Here is a 19,795-nt window from a genome sequence, read left to right as displayed (position 1 = left end):
CATACAACTCAGGCACCACACACAGGGTAAAGTGTTCATCCAAGAACAGTCATCACAGCCATTGCTGGAAAGAAGACTGGCTAGGTTGGTCACATGTAAAATTCAACAAATGCTGCATTTATTGGACACTTTATAGAACTTAAGAGGTATTCTGATTGTATGTCCCGTTTGCCTTGCTGACTTTTTAGCATAGCACCCAAATGAGAAGCAAATCGATTGCATTCACATTTCTCAAAAATAGTGAAGGAGGATAAAAAAACGTTTTGACAACAATTTCATGAAGCTGCTCTTATTTCATACCCTCTTTCTCCGTTCTCCTATTAGTCCAGAGCATCCTTTCCCAATGCTGTTCTGCCCCCCTTCCCCTCCTTTGTATTCCTTTATTATGTAGATCATCTGAGTCTCTCTCTAGCAAAGAGGACTCATTTCTATTTCTGAGGACCTATGGGATGGATGGGCAAGAATTGCATTGGTAATCACAGGAATCTCTTTAGAAGAGAGGGCATGGAGAAGGCCACAACAACTCTCACAGTAACGATTTCTGTCCCACTCCATTCCAACCTGTTCAAATTTATACACAAAAGGGATAGCATTCCCAAACGTTGGTACTGTGGTTGCCTTGGTCACACATTATTTGTGCTGCACCCCCAGCTTGTTAGGTATGTGTGGATGATAGGGGATCATGGAAGAAATTAGAGAAGGCCAAGAAGAGGCTGAATTTGGGGGAGATCACACCAGCTTCAATACTGAAGATAGATTGAAGGAGGGCAAGCTTGGAAATGGCGACTCATTAAAAAACTTTTTGTGTTTAGCTGTAGCAGGGGTGGAGAACTGGGGATTGCAGCTATGTACCCCAACAAGCTTATGCTCTCAATTTTATTCTGTACACCTGTGAGTATGGACCCATTGTAAATAAAACCTCTTGAAGGTGTTATTTTTAGTTAAGGTATGTCCCAACTGAATGAGGGTAAATCTCAATCTGGATTATTATGGGACCTTATCAAGAGAACAGGGAAGTTACTGAAGCCAGAAAGAAGAGGACATTACCATGTGATGGGAGGCCGAAATACAAGTCAAGGAACCTCAAGGATTGGGGCGAGCCAGCATAAGAAATCTACTGATCCACTGAGGAAGAAGCCTTCTAGGCTCTGAAACTGTGAGCCAATGCGTTCTCATTGTTTAAGCCTACTCATTGTGTGGATTTGTCAAACTAAGAGGAATAGATCTGATAAATAGCTAAGTATGAGTAGTAATTTTGGTTAATAGAATGGGGTGGTGGTGAAGAGACAGAGAGGAGAGATGGATAACTGCTATCTTTCTAACTTGAGTGTCTAAGTATATGGTAATGCCATCCATGCAAAGATAATATATGGAATTTATTTATTTGCATGCCACTGCATTCTAGAATGAGTTTAATTTGGCTTACACAAATATTGACCATGCCATAGTAAAGATAAATAGATGAAGAAAGTGGAGCAAAGAGAAATTGAAAGTAGGAAGGAAAAGATGAAGCCAAGAGTGAAGTTAGCATACAAATCCTCATCTGAAGATTCTAAACACTTGCCAGAGATGGGCTGGAGTTTTTGCTTTAAGTCAACAAATGACATGATTCACACTTTTCAGTGTGACCAATTAAATTCTAGCTCATTGAAAATCTGGTTTTTGAGTTCTGGGTGTCATGGGCACAGGGATCAGGGAAGAAGTATTAATTGAATATTTGGAGAACATCTACAGAGCATGAGGCATGGACAGATAAAAATATATATATATATGGGGACCCCCTGATTCATCCTAGGGCAGACTAGCATCTGGACACTGAGTCAGAGACTGTCTGAGGAGACAGAGTGTCTGTACCTTCATGCAACAAAATATAAAAAATTGGTTAAATACATCTATTTATTTGGGAAGATGACATGGATATATCATATGTTTTCTGTGATGCCACTCGGCTGATTTACATGGTATTGCTGTTTCTGCTATGTGAATATACAGATAAGCAATCTGGCAGCTTAAGCTTGTTACTGTCATTTCCAAGGTGGCAGATGGTCGGGAACAAGGGGGCCTTTTCTACCACAGAATCAAGCTGGAACACATCACCATCCAGGCACGTTTCCATTATCCCATCGTGATCACACCTTTGGAATACGCCCAAACTGCCAGCTTGATAGTTCTTGGTCTGGAAAAGACAGTGGTTGTCCCCAAGATCTATTTCCTGGGGAGTCTGTCCTTTGCTGAAAGTTAAAGGGAAGTGAACAGGGTGCTCAACAGGTTTCTGTTCCTGCTGCCCACGGGGTGCCTTTCTCTACCCAGGAACGGTTCGAAGAGGGACTTTTGAGAGTGAGCTCTGTGTAGTGGCTTTTGGTGCTCCTATTGCTTTACCTTGCTGGGTTCTGAACTGGTTGGGGCCTGATTTGCTGTCCTTTACAGATCATGCGTGTGTGTGTGTGGGGGGGAAATGCACACACGTGCACATTGGGTTCTCCTGTGGTGAATGTCTGTTGCTCTTGCCTGCTCATAGCCATTCTCTCTTCTCAGTACAATCACCCTGGTTCTCCCTTGAAGTGTCACCTTCTCCTACTTTCAGCCCAGGGCTGATGACATGAATCAGATGCAGCCCATCGTTGTCTTCCTGCCTCCTGTGATTTGTTTCAAGATGGGTGCATGCTTTCAACCAGGCCAATGAGAACCATCTTGGCCCTTTCAATGGAACTATGGTGGAAGAGATAGTCTCATTTCTGCTGGGGTTACCAGTGTAATTCAGGACTAGCCTGGATTTCTAAGGATAGAACCAACACAGAAAAGGAAACTTGAAATTTGGGGGAAGACAGCCCCTGGATCCAACAGTACATGAAGTACAGGTACAGTGTGGGCTTCCTAGAATTGCACGCCAACAAATTATTGTTGTTATTGTAATTTTTCTTATGCTGATTTATTTCCATCACTTGCAATGTACGTCTTGTCTAAGACAGTCTCTCCACTGTCTTAGCTTGTTTACCTCTATTCAGGGTCCTGACCAGCTGCTGAGAATATCAGGGAATTGGTAACATTTTTCTGTACCCGTCTGTTCCTCCTTTTTTTTCAACAGATACCTGCTCAGTGATATTGGCTCTGGACTCAGAGAGATCTGGGTATGAATCCTGGCCCAGCCAAGCCATTTTGTTGTTGCTTTTTTTTAAGGTAAGTTAACCTCTTGAGGTACCTCAGTTACCTCATCTGTAATGTGGGGAATTAACACCAACCACATCAGTTGCTATGACTGTGACAGCCACATAGATGAGTGCTATGAATTGGACCCACACTATTCAAAAGCAAGAAGTGCCAAAACCCCTTATTTGTTTTAAATGTAGCTGGATGGGGGTAGGGAGGGGACTAGAGAGGAAATCTGGCTCTAGGTCTCCATTAGCTAGAGTGTTGAGAAATCGAATCACAGGCATGTTTAGAAGATTCCCTGCCAATCCCCAATGATAGGTAAAATCTAAGGGATTTATGCTGTGGCTTAAAAATGAAGGAGGGACTGGGAGCTCTGTCCTTGGGGGTACTACACTTACTGGTTTTCCTTCTGCTGTCGGAGCAATGAGTTAGAAGGGGGCCAAGTCCTCAATGATAAAAAATGATACAGAGGAGGAATGTTCCCATTCTTTGGCTCAATGTCACGATGGCTGAAGCTGCAGCTGTCATATTGTGACAATCAGGAGGGCAAGTCCAAGGCACCGGCTGACATGCTGAACATGGCAGAGCTGCAGGAAGGAAGGAACCCGCTTCTTGCAGATATCAGTCAATGTGGCACCTCCCACCTCCAGACTTCGGTTTCCTCCTTGTTGAAGCCACTTTAATTTGAGTATTTTGCAACATAAAGGCACCCTAACTGGATGGGGCCAGAAGGCAAACAGACCCTGAATGCTGGGACTTGGTAACGGATTTTTAAGCAAGGCAGGGGAAATACCACTTGGTCTTTTGAGCTTCTTTTAGCAATGCGAACAAAACAGAGACAGTTATCTCAGTAAATTATTCCCCCATATGTAGAAAGCACAGCAGGAACCTGACACAATTTAGCAGTCAGTAAAAGGTAGCTATTTTTCTTTTTCTTATTAGCATAATGCCTCAATAAATGTTAGTTTCTGATCTTATCTTTTTTGAGAGCCTCTCCCTTTGCTGCTAAGTTCCCCAGTACCTTTACATTTATCTCCCTTCTCCCCATTAGAGCTGGCTGTTGAAAACACTGTCAACTCACTCTCATTGAGGTGTCAGTGATAGATAAGGCTTAATGTATGACCTCATTCCCTGAACACCGCTTGCCAGTGAGATTTACATTTAATAGAGGATTAAAGCCTTAAGCCAAAGGAATGAATCTTTAATGGTGAAATCTGATGCACGAGATAGTTGATGGAAAACTAATAAAGGGGAGGGATCTCCTTGATGATCCCAGTTTTCTCAGGGGTTCTCACAAAGGTCTCCACGTTCTCCCAGATTTCAAAACACCATGTCGCCCAGCAATTAGTGGTTGGCAAACAGCAGATTCTTGATAAAGCTTTGTGGAACTGAACAGGAGTGGGAGGAGAAGTTGTGAAATCAAAGGCACATGAAGAGGGTGTCACAGCTTTAGAGGGGATTGTCTGTCGAGTGGGTGAGTCAGGCTGCCCGAGTGTGTGGATGGAACTTCCCTGGTGGCTGGTGCCCTGCTGAGCCACATTTGTTCTTTTTGATGCAGTAGCTTCTTGCTTTCTCTGGACGGGTGTGCTTCTGGGGTTGTATCATGGTACCTTTCTCCCCACTTGCTCATCTCACCCACACCCCACTGTGCATTCGAGTTTTCTCCCTGAGCATTAGCCTCATCTCAATTCTTCTCCCTGCTAGTCCTGACTGTTCCATGGGCCTTTTGGGCCAGTACTCTCGGATTCTGTGAGCAAGGCATGGGATCTCTCTTCTCCTTGGTTCTGCTGGTGGATCTTTGGATGTCTCTCTTGGGCTCAGCAGTGTGGACATGCAGGCTGCGATTGTGATTTCCTTTCTGTACTCCTGTTTCTTGCTGAGCATCTCCCCTTGCTTGTTTCAGCACTTTAAACTCAACACATTGCGCTCCAAATAGCTTCCGTCTGAGCCCTTGCCCACCTTCCATCCGTTTCCATCTTGCTCTCTCCCGGAGAGACTGAGCCCGTGAACCTCATCCACTGGGCCTCTCTGTTCTTCTCTGCTTGGGTTCAACCAATGAGGATCCTGCGAGGAAAGAAAGCAGACGAAAGCGGGAGAGGGAGGTTGCAGTAGTTCTTCCTTGACCTCTTTCCTGCAAGGTAGTCTCAGCTTGGCTGTGTTCCTCTATAAAAGCCTGCTCCTTTCCCTATGCACTCTCTTTCCAGATAGGCCACCCTTCCCTCTCCTTGGAGGTAGGCTTTGGAGAGCAACAGCGCTTGCACTGCTATTGGCCCTGGGTCACCGCTGGCCCTTGACTCTTGTGGTTCCCCTACACCAGCTGCTTCAGCATCTCTGGGGGATTTATACAAATGCAAAATTTCAAGCCACACCCCAGTGCTTCTGAACTAGAAATTAAGGGTGGGGGCCAGCAACCTGCGTTGTAACCAACACTCTAGGAGATTCTGAGGCATGCTCAGTTTGAGAATCACTGCATTTTACCTTTCTACACTTCTGTAATTAGTAACAAACCCTCCCCAAATTACACTGAATTATTTCTAGAGATCCTCACTGAGAGCAATTGTAATAACAGTGACACCAAATAGGATAATAGAATTTGGGTCCTGCCTCACTAGGTGTGGCCCTCTTCCAGGTGTCTATCTCCATGAATGGAGCACCATGGGACCTGGGCACCTACCACCCTGTCTATTGCATTATGGGTATTCAGTAAAGGCTCATTCAGCAAAAGTTTTGTTCCCCTTAATCTTGTGCTTTTCCCAACACACCACCCATCTACCATTCACTCACCAAGAACTGTGTAGGGGCCATGTAGATATAAAGACAAATACATCTACTTTCTGCTCTCATGGGTCTCAGGAGCCAGTGGTTGAGATGTCAGCTCTCTGAACTTCAGTTATGCCATCAGTTTAATGAGGATGATCCTAAGACCCATCCATGGAACTGTCATAGGGATTAAAGGGGGTGACACATGCAGATTTCTTGGCACAGTGCCTGACATTGAAATCATTTCCAATCAATTTTAGTGTTATTTATTAATATCACAAAGGGTAAGTTACTGGTAGCTTGGGAAGGGCTCATCTAGAGATTAGAACAGAGCTTTGTGGGGATCCCTCCATAACAGGAAACGGGGGGGGACACCAACTCAGATAAAGGGTCATGAAAGTGCTTTGCAAACTGCTCGGATCTACCTAAGTGTAAGGTGCTTATTCTATTGGTCCAGCTATTATTCTTGCCCTTGTGTGACATCTCTTCCCTTTAAAGCTATTCTTTAAGTTTCATTGTGCACTGGTTTGATTCCCATTAGAAGGTTAGTCAGCACAAAGGAGTAACCCAATGGCTTATTCTGGACTGAAATATCCTCAGGCTGTGGCCATTTATTTTTCCCCTACAAAATGGATATAAAGTTGTTGTTTTCCTTGGTTAAAAAAGAGCTCTGGTCATCTTTTCTTTAAAAAGGAAATGAAATTATATAAGAAGTACGAAGAACAAAATATTTATCAGTTGAAATAAATCACTAAGATAGCACTTTTAACGTTTAGGTGAAGCTTCTTCCAGACCTACCATTATATATTTATCTGAAACTCTATCCCTAGCTTTACAATTTTACATAAATAGGGTCATTCTATACAGCCAACCCACTTTTTAGAACAAAACCATCAGCAGAAACCCTTGGAAAATTTCTTCACAAGAGGCTCTTTGTGCTGGTTTGGAAGGATGTATGTCCCCTGGGAAAGCCATGTTTTAATCTAAATCCCATTTCATAAAGGTAGAATAATCCCTATTCAATACTGTATGTTTGAAACTGTAATCAGATCATCTCCCTGGATGATGTGATTTAGTCAAGAGTGGCTGTTAAACTGGATTAGGTGATGACATGTCTCCACCCATTTGGGTGGGTCTTGATTGGTTTATTGGAGTCCTATAAAAGAGGAAATATTTTGAAGAATGAAAGATTCAGAGAGAGCAGAGCAGAAAGACATAGTCAAGAGAAACAGGGTCCACCAGCCAGTGACCTTTGGAGATGAAGAAGGAACATGCCTCCCGGGGAGCTTCATGAAACAGGAACCCAGGAGAAGAAGCTAGCAGATGACACCGTGCTGGCCATGTGCCCTTCCAGATGAGAGAGAACACTGACCATGTTCACCATGTGCCTTCTCATTTGACAGAGAAACCCTGAACTTCATTGACCTTCTTGAACCTAGGTATCATTCCCTGGATGGATGCCTTTGACTGGACACTTCTATAGACTTGCTTTAATTGGGACATTTTTTCACTGCCTTAGAACTGTAAACTAGCAACTTATTAAATTCACTTTTTAAAAGCCGTTTGGTTTCCAGTATATTGCATTCTGGCAGCTAGCAAACTAGAACACTCTTGTATGACCACGAGGTGGCACTGCTCCTGAATTTATCAGATTTTTCGGTCACTCTATGGGTTGTGGCTGTAAATGGTGAAAGTCTCAGGTCTGGTTTTTCCCATCACTTGCCTAGAAATGATGATAGGTTGCATTTTGTCTCCAGGGACAGCTGCAGAGGGCAAAAGTCATGCCCACATTCTGACGTGGGACGAAATCTCCTGCTTCTGTGTCCTGGCCACACTCAACAATGCTCTTGGGCAGAACAAGTCCTGACTTGTGTGTTTCTTTTTGAATTGTCTTCTCCCAGGTCCCCGAATTAGATTGTGTGATCCCTGCAGGAAAAATACTGAGCCTCATAACCCAGAGCTTTGTGCATATAAGGATTCAATAACAATTTGAGGTTAAGTTTCAATTAAGAGTGAAGTGGTTTAGGAAGTAGTGGTTGGGGGTGTGTGGAAATGTATGTTTTAAAAACAAAAAGAAAAAAAAAAGAACATAAAAATAATTTGGGTCTGGAAGTCAGAAAGTCTGATTTTTCATCTCAGATTTGCTATTAACTGGCTGGCTGACCTTAGACAAGTTAATTCATCTCTTTGGGGTCAAGTCAATTCATGTGTCCGAGAATGGTCTCTAAGGCCCCCTTCAGCACTCACATGTTTGGATATAGAACCCCCTCTTTTTGGGGTGGGGTCAAACCACACCTAGAAACAAATCATTCCTGGCCAAGAAGAGATCCTGAAGAAGCGGGTGCAGCCAGTGTCAAGGGAAGGGCAGGGACTGTCCTCTACTTAACCATCGCCCTCCTTGCAGAGTTGTGAGCGCCAGCGCACCCCATACATCATTATTAGATTGCCTTTGTCGTGCTAATTGACACAGGATGAAAAATACCAAGCGCAGGAAACAGCAAATGCTTTCACATTCGGTCAGAGTGGATGGCAAATGGGAGAAACTGCTGTAAAAGTTAACGGAGATTGAAAATGAGCCTGCTCGTATCTTGTAGGGTGACTGTTCCCTGTTACAGGGAAACTGATCTGATTGGCAAGGTGAGAAGTGAGGATGGGGAGGGCAAGTGGCCTCGTGGTACCACCTTGAAGTGTTGAAGGCCAGGCCCAAGGAGAATGACGACAGAGTAAATAAAGAAAGCTTGAGATAGGGGAGAAGGGAGCTGCCTTGGTCACTGCAATGAAAATCCTACCTCCTTCTCAACCTGAACTCTATTGGGAATTACGTTCTCCTAAAGAGCTCAGGATTCAAGGGAGAGGAGTGTAGAAATCCAGGTTCTGGCTCTCCTTTTCAAACAGGAGTGATTCTGTCCTACCAGCAGACATTTGGCAATGTCTGGAGACATTTCTGGCCGTCACACTGGAGAGATGGGGAGGTTCCTGGCGTTGAATGGGAAGAAGCCAAGAATGCTGCTAAATCGCTTACAGTGCACAGACAAGAATCATCAGGTCCAAAATGTAGTAGTGCTGAGGTTGAGATACCCCGTTCTGAATCAATTTGTGACTTTGGACAAGTAAGTGAACCTCTTCTGGTTCTTTTTGTTAAGCCATATTAGTCATTTTACATGATATGGTAGATTGCTGGCAAAAAACGGTCCCGATTCTCTAAGCCTCCATGACCTTTGTAATATGACACTGAAGCTCCTCCTACCAAGACATGGTATTTCTCCACCCCTTGAATCAGGACTAGCCTGTGACTGGCTTTGTCTGGTAGAATGCTGCAGAAGTGATAGCTCCAAGCTCCATCACTTCTGCTATTTCCTTTGGGGCCCTGCCTCTGCCACATGAATAAGCCTGGCCTAGGTTGCTGGAGGATGAGAGTCCATGTGGAGAATAGCCAAGGTGCCCTCTCTTATGGTCAGTCAATCTTCCAAGATGTGAGAGACAGCTCAGCTTAGGGCAGCACTATCTATCTGATGCCCAGATAACCACAGACCACAGACCCCAGCTAACATAAGAACCACCCAGCTGACCACAATAAATTCTTATGGTTGTAAGCCTCTAATTTCAGGGTGGTTTGTTACTTAGCATTAGCTAACTGATACACGTGGGCTCAAAATTAAGATTCAGTTAGTGATAAAGTCTGAGGGGCAGGGAAACCTTTTCAGCTTTGTTTCCTTTCCTAACATCTGACATTTTCTTTTACATTTTTCTCATAGCTTTAAGTTGCTCAAGATGTACATGACTGCATCCTTTGATACCCAGTTAATAGGGCTGGGCAAATGCTCTCTGGAGACCACTGTGCATAAGGTCAGTTTTAGTCACTTGGGTCATGGCAAGCAACAGAAGCTAACATTGACTTAAGAAATAGCCAAAGGGCATTTATGCGAAGGATTCTGGGAAGCTGGTGAATAAACAATCCTCAGGAACTTTAGGAGTCAACTCCTCTCCAGGGATTGCAGTGGCAGGAATTTGTGGTTATCCTTCCAAAGTGCTGCCAAGGATGTCTGTGTCCCTACCACATTTTGTCCTTACAAGTTTATGTTCAAGATTGAAATATCAGAACGGGAGAACCTGATGAGTTCTTGTGTCAGGTGCTGCGGTCGATGGAGCTGGTGTCATTTGATTAGTGGCTCTACCAAAGCCACAGGAATCGGGAAAGGGGAGTCAGAAAAGATGGTGCCTCACCCTCATTCCTCCTCCCTGCCCCCACGCCTTGTCCTGGTCCCCCATGTCCCGAATGGGGAAAGGTGAAGAAAGTAGGTTGAGGACTTTGGTCTGGAGATCTAAGACTTCTCATCATGGCCTGGCTGGAAAATTAAAGTTTGGACGAAAACAATTTAAATCAAACTTAGCAGCACTGCTGACTCCCAAGTAACCTTCCCCAGGCATTCCCTGTCTTGTCATGGGAGGTCAGAATTTGAAGTGATGGGCTGAGAGGCTCACTGGACAGTGAGACAGGAGATCACCCCACTTTTGAGGCACTCCATGAAGATCTCATTCTCTAAGTTAGAATCGGACCAAGACATTTTCTGACACCTATTCCATATCAGATGCCTAATCTATAGGACCCCTGAAGATTCTCAGGTCAAAGTTAAATCTCTGCTGTCCCTAAGTCATCTCCAGATCTACAGTGTTCCAAGTTTGGTGGCAAATGAGTTGCTTTGCTCCCATCTGCAGATTAGGAAGGCTGAACAAAATCAATAGTTTCCAAATTAAAACAAAAAGTCTTCTGAGCCTTTCAAGTAAAATCTCATATTGAAGCTCAGCACATGTGACAGATAAGTGTGGAGTTGTTCTCATGGAAACAGTGGTGTGTGTGCTGGAGGAGACAATGGTGTGTGTGCTGGGGTAAAGGAAATGGGCTGGTGCCTTGCCCGTACTTGGCTTCCCCTTTTCTGTACAGTGGCTCTGGAAATATCCCTATGGACCTTCCTGTATCTGGGGAATCACATTATAAAGACTAAGAGACCACTGAGAGCTGAGGCTTCTCCAAGCTTTGAGTATAATTCTTTGCATGCTGATTTGAGGGACGGAGTATGAGAAGGCCATGGAGATGCAGACACCAGACAAAGTTGCTGAAAAGATGGAACTAGAGGTAATTCAGCTCCTTCACCAAAGATTAGAGTGTGCCCTAGGGAGGCTGCACAGCACAGAGAGGTGGCAAGGTGAAAGAGAAGCAGTCTTGGGTTTGAGTCCCCTCAACTTTACCACATGGTAGCTGGCAAGTCTCTGAGCTTCAGTATCCTCAGCCATAAAATGGAAAAGCAATAGTATCTATTTCGTGGAGTTGTTGAGAGGAGTCTAATGTAATAATGAATGTCGGGTGCTCAGCAAGGTGCCTAGGCTGCACTGAGCATGGAATAAGTGCTAGCTATTGGGAAAATCAATGTTATGGTTGTAGGCCAGGGATTTGGGAGCCAGGATCAGAACTTGGCCGGGAAGTGGGAGCCAAGATCAGAACCCTGCCAGGAGGTTGGGAGATGGGCTCAGAACTCTGCTGCCCATGCTCTCACCACCCTGCCTCATGCGAAAAAGGAGATGAAAAAAGGGAGATACTTCTTGTCCACGCTCGGAGCTTGCTCCCAACATTCTCTTCGCCATGGCTAGTGACCCTAGTCCTCTTTTTCTTTCTCTCTTCCTAAGAGCCACGTGCTTTTCCTTTTGTTCCCTGGCAGAAACACCAGGAGAGAAATTAAAGTGAAAAGGGCTAAACTCTCTGTGATAGTAGAGCAGAGTGTGTGATAATGATATATAAAGCTAAAAGCACTAAGTGGGCAAAACTTGTGCTACTGAAGTGAGTAAAACCAAGATAAATCTGTCCCTTGAGAGCTGTAATGCATAACTCAAATAGCAGGAGCTGCAGGGGTCTGCAGTCCCTTGGAAGAGCAGTTTGCACTCCTGTGGAGCAAAGGGTCTGACCAGCATCCATAATTCCTGTGCGATCTGGGGCCTGTCATCAGCAGCAGCCCCTGAGGGTATTGCTGGCTGGACCAAGATTGCTCCTGGAACCTGGACAGATAGCGCCACCAAGGCAGCCAAGACCTGAGGTCTCCCCACAGTGTCGCTATGCAATGGAGACAGAGCTGGACGGACACCCAGAAGACTTGGGCTTTAACTCTGCCTCCATGACTCTTGACTGTACGACATTGATTAAGTTACTTTCCCTCTCTGAACCCGTATTTTCTCACACGGAAACTGGAGACAGAACTGGATGCTGTGGTAGGGGACTGCAGACGCCCATTTAAGAGGGTGGCCTCACAGTTTAGTTTTTTAACTCCCTTTAAAGTAGTGATCACTTGAGAACTTGTTAGAAATACAAATTCTCAGGCTCTGGAGATGGGGCCCATCCATTTGTGCTTTAACAAACTTTCTGAGCCAGCTAAAATTAAAGCTTTCTGAGCATGTATTCTTGTGCCCCAGGATCCCAGGAATGAAGATGGCAAGGACTTGATGTCCGTGGGCACTAACTGGGCTCCTGGGCAGATCCTGGGATTGGTAACAGAGTCTTTGTTCGAGAAGATTTTGGGTGGTGGGGGTACGGGGAGACTCCATGACTCTTCAAGGTTCTCTGCAGGGGATGGGATCCCTTCATTCAAGGCCTGAGAGAATCTCCTCCCTTGTCCCAGCTCCTTTGCTCTTTTTCCCTTCCCTTTTCCCAGACACAAGAAACGCTTGCAGTCTGGGAGGGCACAGGGGGTGGGAACTTTTCTTTTCCCAATATCAATTTTTCTATGCCCTGATTCCCTTTAGGGAATGACTTTTGAAAGTCAAAAGCCCAAGGTTTGCAACTTGCAATGTGAGGCTTTTGAAGCTTAAAATCTTCTCTCTGTTTTTCTGTTACCCTTTCCTTAAACAAATAAATGCTGTAAAATCTAGTTGCTGCTAGAGTAGGTGAAAGAAGAGTGGAGGAGAGAGCATAAGGTATTAATTTCAGAGGTAATGTCTTGTATTTATACTCACAAGATAAATACAGAGAGGAGAAGCCATTCCACTGAGCACTTGGGCAACTCACCCCTTATTTAGGAAGCGTCACATGCATCATTTTGTCAGAATGACCGAGACCTATGCTAGGAATGCCGCTGGTGCACAGTTCCTTGTCCCATCTCACCTTCTCATAGGGCAGTATAATAACTCTCCATCCCTGCAAATAACCCGGGATGTCTCTTCCCTCTGACCCTCTAGAACTTAGCTGGCTGGAGTGATCCCTTTCAATCTCCCATGCCATTCATCCGGCTACTATTTTGATGAGAGCTCAATGGAGAAAACTCCTTATGTCTATTTTTAACGTTATTCTGCTGGTTGCAATGTGTCTTTTAATAGTTACATTCCGAAAAGCTTGGATTTTGAAGTTTTACACTTCTAAGTGTGATCTCACTGTCATGTGTCTAGGTGAGAGGGGACTGAAAAGCATCAGAAGGAGTCCAGCTTTCCATCTGATTAGGAAGACAAAAGGAAAAAAAAAACCCAAGGAGGCCATTCCTGGAAGCACAAACATCCACAACAGGACCGAGAGAAAGCAACAGACGGATATTTAAATTTTTACATTTGTAGGTTGCAGTAGAGCTTTAAAAATGCATTCATGTACATTAAACACTAAGATGTAGTTTGAAGTGGTGACTAACATTAGCTTGTTTCTAAAGAGGGATGGATAATATTCAAGGACCACTCAGAGAGTTACCAAAGAGTAACAGGGTGTTTGTCTTCCAATCATGCCTTCAATCGCATATGCTCCTTAGTTAATAATGCTCGTCGAGGCTTCTATTTAACTTTTTAGTAGAAAGCTCTGTTTTATTTTATAGAGAAAAAGCGTATTAGAGCAGAGCAGGCTGATAGTGCTAAGTGTGGTAAGCTGGCCCATCAGACCCCCAAAGCACTATTAACTACTTTGTGGGTAAAGCATTCTCGAGGGTTTCCTTGTAAAGTCAAAGCTATGTCAAGATACAGCAGTTTCATGAGGCTGAAGTCACTGGGATGGCACAAAATAGAATGAGCTCATCGAGCTGGTTCTTCAGATGATCTCAGCTCCCCGGCAACCAGTTTCCCCAGTGACCTCCAGCCTGTCCTGCCCAATAGGTGGGCACAGTACAGTAACAGACCAGGACCCCCGGCAAGTGGGCTGGGGGTGACATTGCAAGGCACTGATTTGCCTCCACTCCCCTTTACTCAGCAGAGAAAGGTCAGTTCCTCCTTTACCTGGAGGCTGGGTTCTTATCTAGGGAAAGAGGATGAAGAGACATAAGAGATGACGGCTGAAGCCCACATGGCTTTGCTGCATGTTGGAAAAGCCAAGTCAGTCCCCAGACTGACTTCAGTCTTCAGGCTCGCGTTCCACTGGGGGCGCCCATGCCTGCATCCTATGATCACACCCACGGAGGGAACAGAGTTTGGATTTGGCTGTTATTTTTGAGAGTAATTAGAGGCTGGTCCTTCATCCTCCATGACTTTTTATAAAACACCAACCCACGTTGCCATTTGGAAGTTTGCAGCTGAATGCAGACATCAAATAGTCAGTTGCCTCTCTTTTGTCAAATAATGAAGACTTTGGATCTTCCACCGCAGTGAGGTAATTGGAATTTTGTTCCTGGGAGAACTTGACTTTAATTGCTGAACAGGATGACAGTGAGGAGACCCAAATAGTGGGTGCTGCCCTGTGTGTGTCCTTTTCTGACTTGGCAGGGATGTGGGTGGTGCTGGCTTCTCTCAGTCACTCTCCTAGGACTTAACCAGGGAATCCAAATCAACAGAGAATGAAGAAGATAACAAAAGAGTATTGATTGGGAGAGGCTCATTAAGTAATGGTGAAGATGGAGAGAGATACACAACATTACTGCTTTGGAACTGTTTGCATGAAGAACACTTCTCACAACTTGAACCTACAAAGAAGGCTTGTATAGTAGGGTATGGGATAAAAGCAAAGGACTGGAACTCAGGATGTCTCTGCTCTGCCATTTATGCCCATCTCATTCTTGGACCTCAAATCCAACCACTGAAACTACTAAGTCCCGTTAAAACAGCAGCAATCAGCAAGGGATCTATGCTTCCAGAGCTCGTTCAGACTGCCTTCTTCCCACCCATTCTGATCCACTGTTGCTTGTTAAGCATCTCTTTCCTGAATCATGGATATCAGAACTCTTTTAGTACAAGAAATAGAAAGCCCAGGTCAAACTGGCTTAAGCAGAAAAAGATATTTCTTGGTTCATGTAGCTGATCTAGTCTTGGGCACTGCTGGATAGAAGGATTCCAATGATTTCATTAGGTCTTTCTTTCCATCTCTTGGTTCTGCTTCCCTCTATGTTGACTCCATTTTCAGCAAGCTCCCTCCTACTGTCAGCAAAAAGAGCTGCCAGAAATGCTCAGTTTGTAACCACAAAGCTTTAAATTCAGTGAAATAGCACATGCCTCTCTTCCAGCATTCTCAGCAAAAGTCTCCACGTGTTTTGTTGACTTTGCAAGGGTCGTGTGACACTCCTGATTTGGGACTAGGCCAAGTGTTTCTCCACTCTCACCTCTACCAGAGGTGAAGCCCCATTTGATTCACTAGGGCTAAAAGTGGAGGAAGGATTGATCCCAAATGAAAAGTGGGGGCTGGCTGTTGCACAAAGAGGGAATGAATGATGCTGGTGAGGTGAACCTCATTTCCTAAAACACAGCCTAGGGTTCCTCAACAATAGGAATTTTACAAAACACTGATTTCTGGTAAAAGATGTGTTGCAAATTAGTTAACATTGTTAGAATTTGTAAAAGGCATTTTTAAAAAAGTTAGAGTAGATTCAAAATTACCCTTATAATTTTCATAACAGGAAGGTCTCCCCATAATCATATCCATTGGACTGACTCACTTATTTTCCCAGAGACTTTTTTGCATAGAAGGGAAAATGAGATCAGGGAAGGTGCCCTCTGTTCTGTCTGGTGGACCATGTTGCCTGTCCTGGCAAAGGGACAGCTATCCTGAGTCTTGAAGGATAAGGGAAGTGGTAGCAGTCAAGTAGTGTGCATTTCTAATACTATGTGGGAAGCAGATTTCGTAAACTGTAAAGTGCCATAAAGTTAATGTAATTGGGGAACAAAGTTTTGTAAATATTAACATGTTTTTTCCTTCAGCTTTCCTCCCTACTCACACTGCCTCTGTTTTTCCCCTTACTCAGCCAAGCATAGTCTACCAGGAGAAAGAGTATGGTGGCAAAAAGAAGAACAAAAAGTATGTTTTCTTGGCTTTTGGATTTCAAAAGCAGAAGCCTGAAGGGAATAGGAAGGACTCAAGTCCTGGCTAGGAAATAGCTACCAAGTCTTCCCCACTGCAGTCTAGACACCCCCAGATGGCGGAAGAGGGAAATCCAGAAGTTCTGTGTCTGGTGATGGGCAGAAGTTCTGTGCCTGGTGATGGGCAGAAGTTCTGTGCCTGATGATGGGTAGAAGTTTTGTGCCTGGTGATGGGCAGAAGTTCTGTGCCTGATGATGGGCAGGGAAGAGCCAACACCCAATGGTGAGTGAAGACCAAGGTGCCCCATACCATGGACTACTATGCAGCCAATACACCAATGCATTAAATTGATTCCAGTTTGATGCTAGGAGGGCAGGGGTTCTATTTGTGCTTTTCTGGTTCATGATACCAGCAAGAATTAGAGGACTATACATCACAAGATCCCTTTTCCTAAAATAAAGGAATAAGTAATATATATATTTGCATATTTTCATATGCTTATATGAGCCTGGACAAAGAGGTAGAAAGATACACCTTGCTTCCTAAAATTGTTTACTTGGAGAAAGAAAAGAGAGGGAAGTCAGGAAAATGCAAAAAAGTGTGCACAAAAAAAAGCATTTGTGATAACTCTATTTATGTGAAAGTATGTGTATATGTATGTGTATATATACACAAAATATATTGAAATTGTGTGTGTATATATACACATAACAGATACATGAAAATAGTACTGCAAACTCAAACGGTACAGATGCATATAAGGAAACTTAAAAAAAAAGCAGTAGTACTTTGGTTATTGAGTTTCCTTACATTATCTAAATTGTTCAAATTGTTTTTACAAGGCTTATGAATTTCCCCACTTTTAAACAGGTAATAACAGCACCCCTCTTATAAATAACATATGTAAATTTACTGTCACATCAGTATGCAACTGATAAATGGTTTAAAGGGGAGTAATATAATTTTCAAAATCCAATAAAGCTCTTGTCATTAAGAAATATGTTTGGAGAAGCCAAGGGTGGCCAAGGAAATGTTTACCTTATCCTCTCTTCAGAAAGAAAAGCAGATGCTGATTGGATTCAAGAGGTCCAAAAATGATGGCGAGGAGAAGAGAGTGAGCTCGACATCTTACGATCCAAACTCACCAGACCATCAACAAAGTCATACATGAGATAGACCTACAATTTCCAGGTGCTGCTTTGAGTTTAGAGGGATTGGAAGCCACAGAAGCTAATGCTACAGCTGTCCTGATGCCCTGGATAAGCTGGGAGCTGCACTTCTGTCTTTCCTTTGTCCATCCCGATGAGTAAGGCCTGACAAAGTATCTGTCACAGTGCAAGGGCTCAGCAAGTGTTGGTTGAATGTGTGAATAAGCAAGAGAATGAGTCAATGAGGAGTTGAGTAAATGAGGGAGTGAATAGGTGAAACAAAGGAAGAATGAATACATTTGTATCTAAAGGAGAACCCTTGACCCAACTTTGTATGATTCTTCCAGGCAAGGTTGACTTTGTATAGAACCATCCATCATCCTTGTCCAGTTCGTCTTTGGACAAAGACCCACTGATGGGCCATGACCTCTTGGTTCTCAGCATACAGCCCACAGCCATGGAAGTAAGCGGAATTAACTGGCCTCTATTGACCTCCTCATTAAACACTTGCTCAGCATCTATAATATGCAAGGCCTTAACTAGCAGCTATGAGAGTGGCCAAGATTCTGGAAATTCCTGGCTCCCAAGGAATCTGCAGACTTACAGGTGAGCTTTTAGACAAAGACACAAAAATATCACTTCTTAAAATACAGGAATACACATATACAGATGCTGTGAAAGACATCACTGAAGGAACTCTGGGAAGAATGTGGCTAGGGAGTCACTGAGAAGGATCAGGGATGGCTCCCTTAAGGAAATAGAGATACTGGAGAGCATTGCAGTTTAAGGGCATGAACTCTGAAGCAGACGGCCTACTTTGAATTTCAACCCCCAACACAGGTCCAATCTTGCACAAACTATTTAACTCTCCCTATCTGCAAAATGGGGATACTAATAGTAATGACCTCCCAAAGGATTAAATGAGCTAAGACAGAGAAAATGCTTAAAACAGTGCCTGGACCATCTTTAAGTGTGATATGCATGAGCGATTATCTTCATTCTCTTTCTGCCTGAAGAGATGAGCCAGTTAAGCTGATGTGGTAGATTTTTAGAGAAGAGACCATCTGAGAAGGGAAACAGCCTAGAGAAGTGAACTCAGACCTGGTTCCGGGAGGGTACTGCACTAATGCAAAATGTTAATAATGGAAGAGGGTATATGGGAACTCTGTATTTTCTATGTGATCTTTCAATAAACCTGCAGCTTCCTTAACTGGAAAAAAAAACCAAAAAAACAAAAAACGAAACAAAACCCTGGATCTATCATTTCTATCTGTGTGAACTTGCTTGTATCACTTAAACTCTCTGAAGCTCCAGTTCCTCACTTATGACATGGTAATAATAACACCAATTTCATTGAAAATATATGTAAGCCATGCCATAACAAATGATAGTTAAAAAAAAAAGAAATGGTAGTTATAAAAAGAAGTATTATAAAGAACATCCCAAAGGGAAGTGAATAAATTAAGTATGATGACATGTCTTGCTTCTTCTCATCTCTCTCTTCCTCTCTGCGCTCTTGGAGGCCCCATCATCACCAGTTTGCATTTCTATTTTAATCATGTTATAGGTTTACAGTATTCTTCCTCCTTCATCTTTATATGCTATAATTTGGGTACTATTTTTATACAATGAGGCCATTTTTAACTGAGAACAGATTTAATTGTCTTTCAGCATATATCATTGTTTATCTTAATTAATGCTAAAATATTCTTAGGGGGAAAAACACATCCCACAGAGTATTATGCAAGAAAACTCAGCATCCACATTTGCCTCCCTCTTGTCTGGCATATCAATTTATAAAGGTTTTAGTATCCTGTTATTTAAGTGACAATAATGCACCCTCTTAAATGCAGACACCTATCTCTGGGAATTAAGTCACAAGGTATCAATAGCAGGTTGGTGGATTAGCATGAGTAAGGTATGTGTTAGGGAGTGGATTGACAGCTGAAAGAAGGAAACTCTGCTTTTGAGAAATCATAGACTTTTTTTCTCATTTATATGAGAGCATTACTTACATAGAGCTGACCCAATCAAGAATCTGGGCTTAGAGTTTTTCCTAGTAAAGTTGTCACAATTCTCACCCTATGTTGGGCCTATTTGGTTTTGCTTAGCAAGCTCAGCATCCATTCTCCCTTCTTCTAATCAGATGACTCATTTGTCCCTCCAGGGATGCCCTTTCCACACTCAGCCCAGGTGTTTTGAGGGATGCTGACCCTTCCCCCTAGCTCCAGTCATGGTCATGTGATACAGATCTGGCATCAATACCTACTGTCTCCTTGGCCACAGTGATTGGATTGTGACCCAATTATAGCCAGTAAGCCTCAATCTGGGGACTTGGCTGGAACCATTGGGAAGGAAGCACTCTCTTTCCACTGGTATATTAAGCCACAAGGAAGATAGCCTGGAGCTGCCAGTAGCCATCTTCACTACAAAAAGGAAAAAATTTGCCTAAAATGGAGCCAATGGGAATGAAAGCAGAACTGGGAGATGGAGAGAG

At 43.6% G+C, this 19,795-nt stretch overlaps 1 long non-coding RNA gene across 2 annotated transcripts; it reads right to left on the bottom strand.

Moving 5' to 3' along the window:
- Positions 1–4,259: 4,259 nt before the first annotated feature.
- Positions 4,260–19,534, bottom strand: LOC143666635 (uncharacterized). Of its 2 annotated transcripts, XR_013167711.1 has the most exons (4): positions 19,314–19,534; positions 7,634–7,836; positions 5,935–6,087; positions 4,260–5,214 (listed from the first exon to the last, which is right to left on the bottom strand). It is a non-coding gene; the product is annotated as an uncharacterized LOC143666635 (long non-coding RNA). The 2 variants fall into 2 exon arrangements; XR_013167712.1 differs by lacking the exon at positions 7,634–7,836 and having other exon boundaries at positions 4,263–5,214.
- Positions 19,535–19,795: the final 261 nt, after the last annotated feature.

The sequence above is a fragment of the Tamandua tetradactyla genome, chromosome 23 (assembly GCF_023851605.1).
Source record: "Tamandua tetradactyla isolate mTamTet1 chromosome 23, mTamTet1.pri, whole genome shotgun sequence".
Taxonomy (NCBI): Eukaryota; Metazoa; Chordata; class Mammalia; order Pilosa; family Myrmecophagidae; genus Tamandua; species Tamandua tetradactyla.
This window is presented reverse-complemented; position numbering and strand designations above follow the sequence as displayed.